This window comes from Piliocolobus tephrosceles, chromosome 14 (genome assembly GCF_002776525.5).
Source record: "Piliocolobus tephrosceles isolate RC106 chromosome 14, ASM277652v3, whole genome shotgun sequence".
Lineage (NCBI taxonomy): Eukaryota > Metazoa > Chordata > Mammalia > Primates > Cercopithecidae > Piliocolobus > Piliocolobus tephrosceles.
In genome coordinates, this window is record NC_045447.1 from 83,329,080 (window position 1) to 83,336,838 (window position 7,759).

Genomic DNA, 7,759 nt, shown 5'->3' on the forward strand with positions numbered 1-7,759 from the left:
TTCCTTCCTTCCTTCCTTCCTTCCTTCCTTCCTTCCTTCCTTCCTTCCTTCCCTCCCTCCCTCCCTCCCTCCCTCCCTCCCTCCCTCCTATCTCTCTCCCTTTCTTTCTTTCCCTTTTTTTTTTTGGCAGGGTCTTGCTTTGCTGACCCCAGGCTGGTTCTGGTCTTGAACTCCTTTAGTTCTGCCTCCCAAAGTGCTGGGATTACAGGCGTGAGCCACCATGCCCAAACACCACTTAAATTCTTGAAGTACTAAAATAAATTTAGAATTTAAGCAAGACAGGTTAGGAATTTAGGCTTGTATTAATAAAAAGAACAGTGAATTTGGAAAAGGAGAAAAGAGTCTTGGTTCCATTAAGGATCTTTTATGATATGAATTGACACAAAGGAGTTAGGCTCGTGTTTTAGTGGAGTTAGAAATTTGGCTTACTGGCAACTGAGTTATACTATAAAGGTGTCCTTGTTTATGTCTTCCAGTATGGGTGCTGTCACTTATAAATCATTTAATGTATCTTGAATTTCTGAACACTCCTCAGGGCACTGACTAACATTTGCACATTCCATAAATAAAAGCTTCCTTTTGTGAACAGGAGAAAAATGTACTAGTTAACTATACGATAATACTATTTGCTTGTGTTCTTTAAATCCAGGAATGAGCGGTTGCAAACGTAGGTGGGGAGGGGAGGAGGCTTTCGGCAGGAGCTAGGTTGTCATCTGGTTCCAGCAATTTTGTGATGCAGGCAGTGCCTCTGTTCCTGAGGATGTCCAGCAGCGTGCCTGATGGACCCCCAGCACCTTCGCCACCCCTTTTTATTCATACCCTCCTCTGTTCTGGGAAAGATGTAAAGCTGCCTACAGTGTACATGGAACATAATGGGAAAAAATGATGGTAAGCAAATGAAGAAACAGGGAGAAGAGTATCAGTGGAGGGAAGATAGGGCCATGAGTGAGAGCTGTGTTCAGTTTCTGCACTGTCAGGATTCTGCAGCTCTCCAGAAGCCAGTGTGGCCCCGGCGGCACCTGTGTCTATGATAGAATTATGCCTATGCTTCTAGCCCAGTGAGAGAGATGAGCGATGGGTCTTCCAGAATGACTTCAGGTGCTACTGATGTCACTAACATCAGTAGCAATTTGACACTAACAAATTCTTCATAGGAAGAAAAGTTGGTTAGGAACAGTCCATTTAAGCAATTACAGTTGTCTTTTGAGAGGTTCCCAGTCAATCCTCCCTGTCCCCTTCGAACGTCTTTTCAGTTGGGGTCATTTTGCCAGTTCTAGCTTTCATATACATATAAAGAGAGATTTATTTTAATGAATTGTCATACAGGATTGTGGGGGATTGGTAAGTCTAAAATCTGAAGGGTAGACCAGCAGGCTGGAGAACCAGGGGAGAGACAGTCCAATCCCCCTGGCTAGTGTGAGGTCCGTCTTTGTTCTGTTAAGGCCTTCAACTGATTCGATGAGGCCTACTGACATTTCAGAGGGCAATCCGCTTTACTCAAAGCCCACCAATTTAAGTGTTAATTTCCTAAAACAACAACAACAAAACTTTTACCGAAACAACCAGAATAATGTTTGACCAAATATTTGGGCACCATGGCCCAGCCAAGTTGATGCATAAAAATTAACTATCACAATCCCTCATCCCATTTACCATGTAGGCCACCCTGCAGCCATCCTTTTTGTTTAGTGTTAAAGCATAAGTGAATGAATGAACCAGAAAAAGGAAGAATTAATTACATACATTTACACATACATATAGATTTTATATAATATATATACTCTGGATATACATATAAGTTTTTGTTTTATTATATTTTGAGACACAGTCTCACCCAGGCTTAAGTGCGGTGGTGCAGTCACAGCTCACTGCAGCCTTGATCTCCTGGATTCAAGCAATCCTCTCACCTCAGCCTCCCAAGTAGCTGGGACTACAGGTGTGTGCCAGCATGCCTGGCTAGTTTTTGTATTTTTTGTAGAGAAGAGGTTTCACCATAATGCCCAGTCTGGTCTTGAACTCCTGGGCTCAAGCGATCCATACACTTTGGCCTTCCAAAGTGCTGGGACTACAGACTACAGAACTACAGAGCCACCGTGCCCAGCCTATATTTTGTTTTAAATAAAGATGAGCAAATTTAATTTTAATGAATAGAAAAGCATTAAAAATGGGCTGGGTGTGGTGGCTTACGACTGTAATCCCAGCATTTTGGGATGCTGAGGCAGGTGGATCATCTGAAGTTAAGAGTTCAAGACCAGCCTGGCCAACATGGTGAACCACCGTCTCTACTAAAAAATACAAAAAAATAGCTGGGCGTGGTGGTGGGTGCCTGTAATCCAAGAGGCTGAGGCAGGAGAATCGCTTGAACTCGAGGGGCAGAGGTTGCGGTGAGCCGAGATCGCACCATTGTACTCCAGCCTGGGCAACGAGCAAAACTCTGTCTCAAAAAAAAAAAAAAGAAAGAAAAGAAAAGCCTTAAAAATGAAGAAACAAAAACAAATGAAATTTGAATAATAGAGTTGAAACCCCAATAAAAATAAAATACTTCACATTTAAAAATAATATTTAGTGAAATAAATGAGACAAAAGCCTGAATGGCAAAAATATGTATATATGTTTGTGTATATATACAGAGACACAGATAAAACAGGTCTTATTTCCATCCTGCCTTTTAAATCTCATTTATATATACATAGATATAAAATTGGTACATTTTATATTCCCCACACTAGTGACTGCAAAGGCAATTATAGCACTTTGGCATTTATTTTGTGCAGTAAGAAGTGAAATGTGGTTTGATTGCTTCTGCACTGTCCTCGGATGCCATCCTGCCTTCGAGAGTCCAGGTTGCTCTGTCCGAAGTTTGAGTCTCTCTAAGAAGGATAACTGGGGAAGAAGGTCGTGACTGAAAGAAAGTATCCTGGGGCCAGGTGCAGTGGCTCATGCCTGTAATACCACCACTTTGAGAGGCCGAGGCAGGTGGATCACTTGAGGCCAAGAGTTCGAGACCAGCCTGGCCAACAAGGTCAAACCCTGTCTCTACTAAGTAAAATACAAAAATTAGCTGGGCATGGTGGCAATCCCTGTAATCCCAGCTACTCAGGAGGCTGAGGCAGGAGAATCACTTGAACCCAGGAGGCAGAGGCTGCAGTGAGCTGAGTTCACACCACTGCACTCCACCCTGGGCAGCAGAGCGAGACTCCGTCTCAAAAAAAAAAAAAAAAAAAAAGAGAGAGACTGGGTGTGGTGACTCATGCCTGTAGTTCTAGCACTTTGGGAGGCCAAAGGCCGGGGAGTGAATCACCTGAGGTCAGGAGTTCAAGACCAGCCTGGCCAACGTGGCAAAACCCCATCTCTACTAAAAATACAAAAATTAGGCGTGATGATGCTTGCCTGTAATCTCAGCTACTCAGGAGGCTGAGGCTGGAGAATCGCTTGAACCTGGGAGGTGGAGGTTGCAGTAAGCCGAGATCGCACCATTGCACTCCAGTTGGGGCGAGAAAAGTGAAACTGCATCTCAGTAAACAAAAACAAAAACAGAAAGAAAGTATCCCGAGAGACATGGGTTGAGCTTTGAAAATGCAGCTGTCCCTTGGTATCTGTGGAGGATGTTTCCTATGACCTCCCATGGATACAAAAATCCAATGATGCCCAGGTCTTTGATATAATGGAGTGGTAGGCCGAGTGCAATGGCTCATGCATGTAATCCCAGCATTTTGGGAGGCTGAGGGGGACGGATTGCTTGAGGCCAGGAGTTCACCTGGGCAACATAGTGAGACACCACTTCTAAAATAAATAAATAAATAAATTAGCTCAGCGTGGTGGCGCTTGCCTGTGGCCCCAGCTACTCTGGAGTCTTAGGTGAAAAGATGGCTTGAGCCCAAGAGTGTGAGGCTGCAGTGAGCTACGATCGTACCACTGCACCCCAGCCTGGGTGGCAGAGCAAGACACTGTGTCAAAAAGATAAAATAGTGTGGTATTTGCATATAACCTACATACATCCTCCTGTATACTTTAAATATAATCTCCAGATTACTTAGAGTAGCCAATACAGTATAAATGCTGTGTAAATTGCTGTTATCCTGTATTGTTTTTCTGTTTGTTTTTTTTGTTTTTTTTTCCCAGGGAATATTTTTGGTCTGAGGTTGGTTGAATCAGAGGATGCGGAACCTGCAGGTATAGAGGGCCCAGTGTCCAGGAGACCCGCCTCTGAGGCTCAGGGGAGAGAGGAATGGAGAGAACCCGGACCTGGAAGAAAGGAGGGGAGGGCTGGAGCAGGGCAGGACCTTCCCCTTCCCTCCTCCTCCCCCTCCTTCCCTAATCTCCCACCACATGCTCTTTCTTTTCTGCTTTAATTCCCTGCCCTCTGCCCCTGCCATTCTCACACATTTCCATTAGGAAGCACAGAGGGGCCCACCATAGGATCTGTGGGAAATGGAAAGGGTGACTCCACACAGGAAACATGGCTCCACCTCATGAGAAGCCTGGGAAACGGGGATGACGGCAAGACGCTTTGGAAAGGTATTAAACAGGGGACGGACAGATCCTGAATGCTGTCCAAATGAATGCACTTTGAGTCATAATGAAACATATGATTCTCTGGGCAAATCTAATATGTAAATTATTCACACCAGGTATTTTAAAATATTAAAATGATGTCATACATCTATAAATACATTGGCATTTTATTACTCAAAATAATATGGTGAGTCAGAATATAAAAATCATGAATGAAGTCCCTACCCCAAATCAGATGTTAGTTCCTCCCCAAAGCTGGTTTCTTTATTATCCCCATCCTCCTGAGGCAGCCCACAAAAGTTATGAACTCAGATTCTGAAATCAAAGTGACTTTCATTCAAACTCCAGCTCCGTCAGGTACAAGCGGTAAAACCTTGGGCAAGTTATTTAAATGTCTTAAGCCTCAGTTTTCTCATTTATAGAATAGGAATGGAAAGCTATAACTAACATGATGTCCTAAGTTTCTTGTGGCATGTTAAGAAGATCGCATATATAAAATGTTCGCAGTAGTGGCTGGCAGAAAGTAAGTGCTCAATAAAAGCAGCTAGTATTATTATCACTGTCAGTGGTTTTGCCATATCAATTTAGAAACCTGAGTGGTGTCTTTGATTTTCTTACTCTTCCTCCAAATGATGACCTACTTTATTATACTTAATAACTATTTTTAACTTGTCCCTCTGTCCCTTTTCCCACAGCCACTACCCTAGTTCAGATGGTTGTAAAGTTTCTAATCCTCCACTCAGCTAGCAGGCAGAATCATCTTTCTAACTTAGATCTGAGACTGTCTCCCTCCAGCTTGAAAAACAGTGATGACTTCCCCTTGCCTAGAACCAATTTCTTTTTTTTTTTTTTTTTTTTTTGACAGTCTCGCCCTGTCGCCCAGGCTGGAGTGCAATGGCGCCATCTCAGCTCACTGCAGCCTCTGCCTCCTGGGTTCAAGCAATTCTCCTGCCTCAGCCTCCCGAGTAGCTGGGGCTACAGGCATGTGCCACCATACCCAGCTAATTTTTTGTGTTTTTAGTAGAGATGGGGTTTCACCATGTTAGCCAGGATGGTCTCGATTTCCTGAACTCATGATCCACCCGCTTGGGCCTCCCAAAGTGCTGGGATTACAAGTGTGAGCCACCGCGCCAGACCCCAATTTAATTTTATTACAGCATTCAAAATGATTTTCCACACCATCTGTCCCTATAGTAGATTACATCACTGGCTTCGGTTCTTCATCCCTCTATGTCCTCTAGGTATCTGTGTCCTCTGTCATGTGACTTTACAGCTCTTCCCACTAAAGATCAGAAGATATTTCTTTGACCCTTGGCTTTGGATTAACCACATGACTTGTTCTCTTGCACCTCTGCCACCCATGAGAGGTGCCGTGGGCCCAGGTCAGCACGAGAGAGATGTAAACAGAAGCACTCTAGCTAAGTCTAGCTTAGATCAGCCAACCCATAGATGTATGAGAAATAATAAACAAGGGTTGTTTTAAGCCACTGAGTTTGGGGGTGAGTTGTTATGTAACAATAAACTTCCAGATCCTTTCCATGTAACTTTGTCCTGCAAAACTCATGTATGCTCCAATGACATGGAAGCACTTGTCCTCAATGCACTTCCTGAACTCTCTGTGGCCCCCTCCACTGGGGGATATCCTTCCTTATTCTTTACCATTTTTTAAAACCCTATTATCTTTCTAGGTCCAGTTACTGTGTCACATTTTCTGTCAAGCCTTCTCTGATGCCTCCAATCAAATTTGTCTTTGACTTCTTCAAAAAGCTCCCATAGCCCTTTATATCCTCTGACATTCTAGTTATTGATGCACAAATCTGCTTCCCACTAGCTGCTGCCCTCCTTCTCCTTCTCCTCCTCCTCCTTCTCCTCTTCTCCTCCTCCTCCTCCTGCTTCTCCTTCTTCTTCTTTGAGATGGAATTTTGGTCTTGTTGCCCAGGCTGGAGTGCAATGGCACGATCTCGGCTCACTGCAACCTCCACCTCCTGGGTTCAAGCAGTTCTCTGGCCTCAGCCTCCTGAGTAGCTGGGACTACAGGCACATGCTACCATACCCAGCTAATTTTTGTATATTTAGTAGAGATGTCGTTCACCATGTGGGCCAGTCTGGTCTCAAACTTCTGACCTCAGGTGATCTACCCGCCTTGACTTCCCGAAGTGTTGGGATTACAGGCGTGAGCCACCGCGCCTGGCCCCCACTTGCTTCTAAGTTCCATTAAGGGAGGTGTATCTGTATTCACCTATGTGTTCTTATCAGTGCCCTATATGAAAAATGGAGTGAATCCTTCTGCCTTGGCCTCCCAAAGTGCTGGGATTGCAAACGTGAGCCACTGTGCCCGGCTGGGACTTTTCTTTTTAAAAATGTTAAGTTTTGGCCAGGCACAGTGGCTCATGCCAGTAATCCCAGCACTCTGGGGGGCCGAGGCAGGCGGATCATGAGGTCAGGAGTTTGAGACCAGCCTGACCAACACGATGAAACCCCGTCTCTACTAAAAATTTAAAAAGCCGAGCATGGTGGTGCACGCCTGTAATCCCAGCTACTCAGGAGGCTGAGGCACGAGAATTGCTTGAACCCAGGAGGCAGAGGTTGCAGTGAGCCGAAATCACACTACTGCACTCCAGCCTGGGCAACAGAGCAAGACTCCATATCAAAAAAAGAAAAGAAAAGAAAAGAAAAGGTAAGTTTGGTGGTGCTGAACATCCATCTTTGCATGACAACGGTAGGCTGGAGCTGGGTGGCTGCTGCTCCGTACAGACAGCACCCACCGAGACTGACTCACTCATATGGCCCTGCTAATGGCTCTGGGCATTGAGTTTGCAACCTTTGCTCACCTCTTTGCTGCTTCCTCTTTCCCCTTCGAGTCCCATGCAACGTGCAGCACCCACGCAGCCCTAAGGAGAGCCAGCATTTTGAACGTGCATGCAGAAGGAACTCTGAAGCTCCCTGGGTGGGTCTGCGGCTTCCTCGGGAAGACAGGCTGTGTCACCAGGCTCTGGTGGGAACTAATGAGCATATGTTTTCAGGTCCTGTTCTCTGTGGCTATTACAGTTTAAATGGGTTGGAATAAGACGTAGAGATTCAGGGGAACATGGGAAATATATTTCTGTGGTTTAGAATTTTATTTTCCAAAGCTGTGCTTTCTGAAATATTGCTGTTCACCTGTGTTAGCAAAGGTTCGGTTTGGTTAGGCTAGGTTAGATTAGGTTAGGTTTAGCAAAGGTTGGGTTAGGTTAGGTTTGTGGAC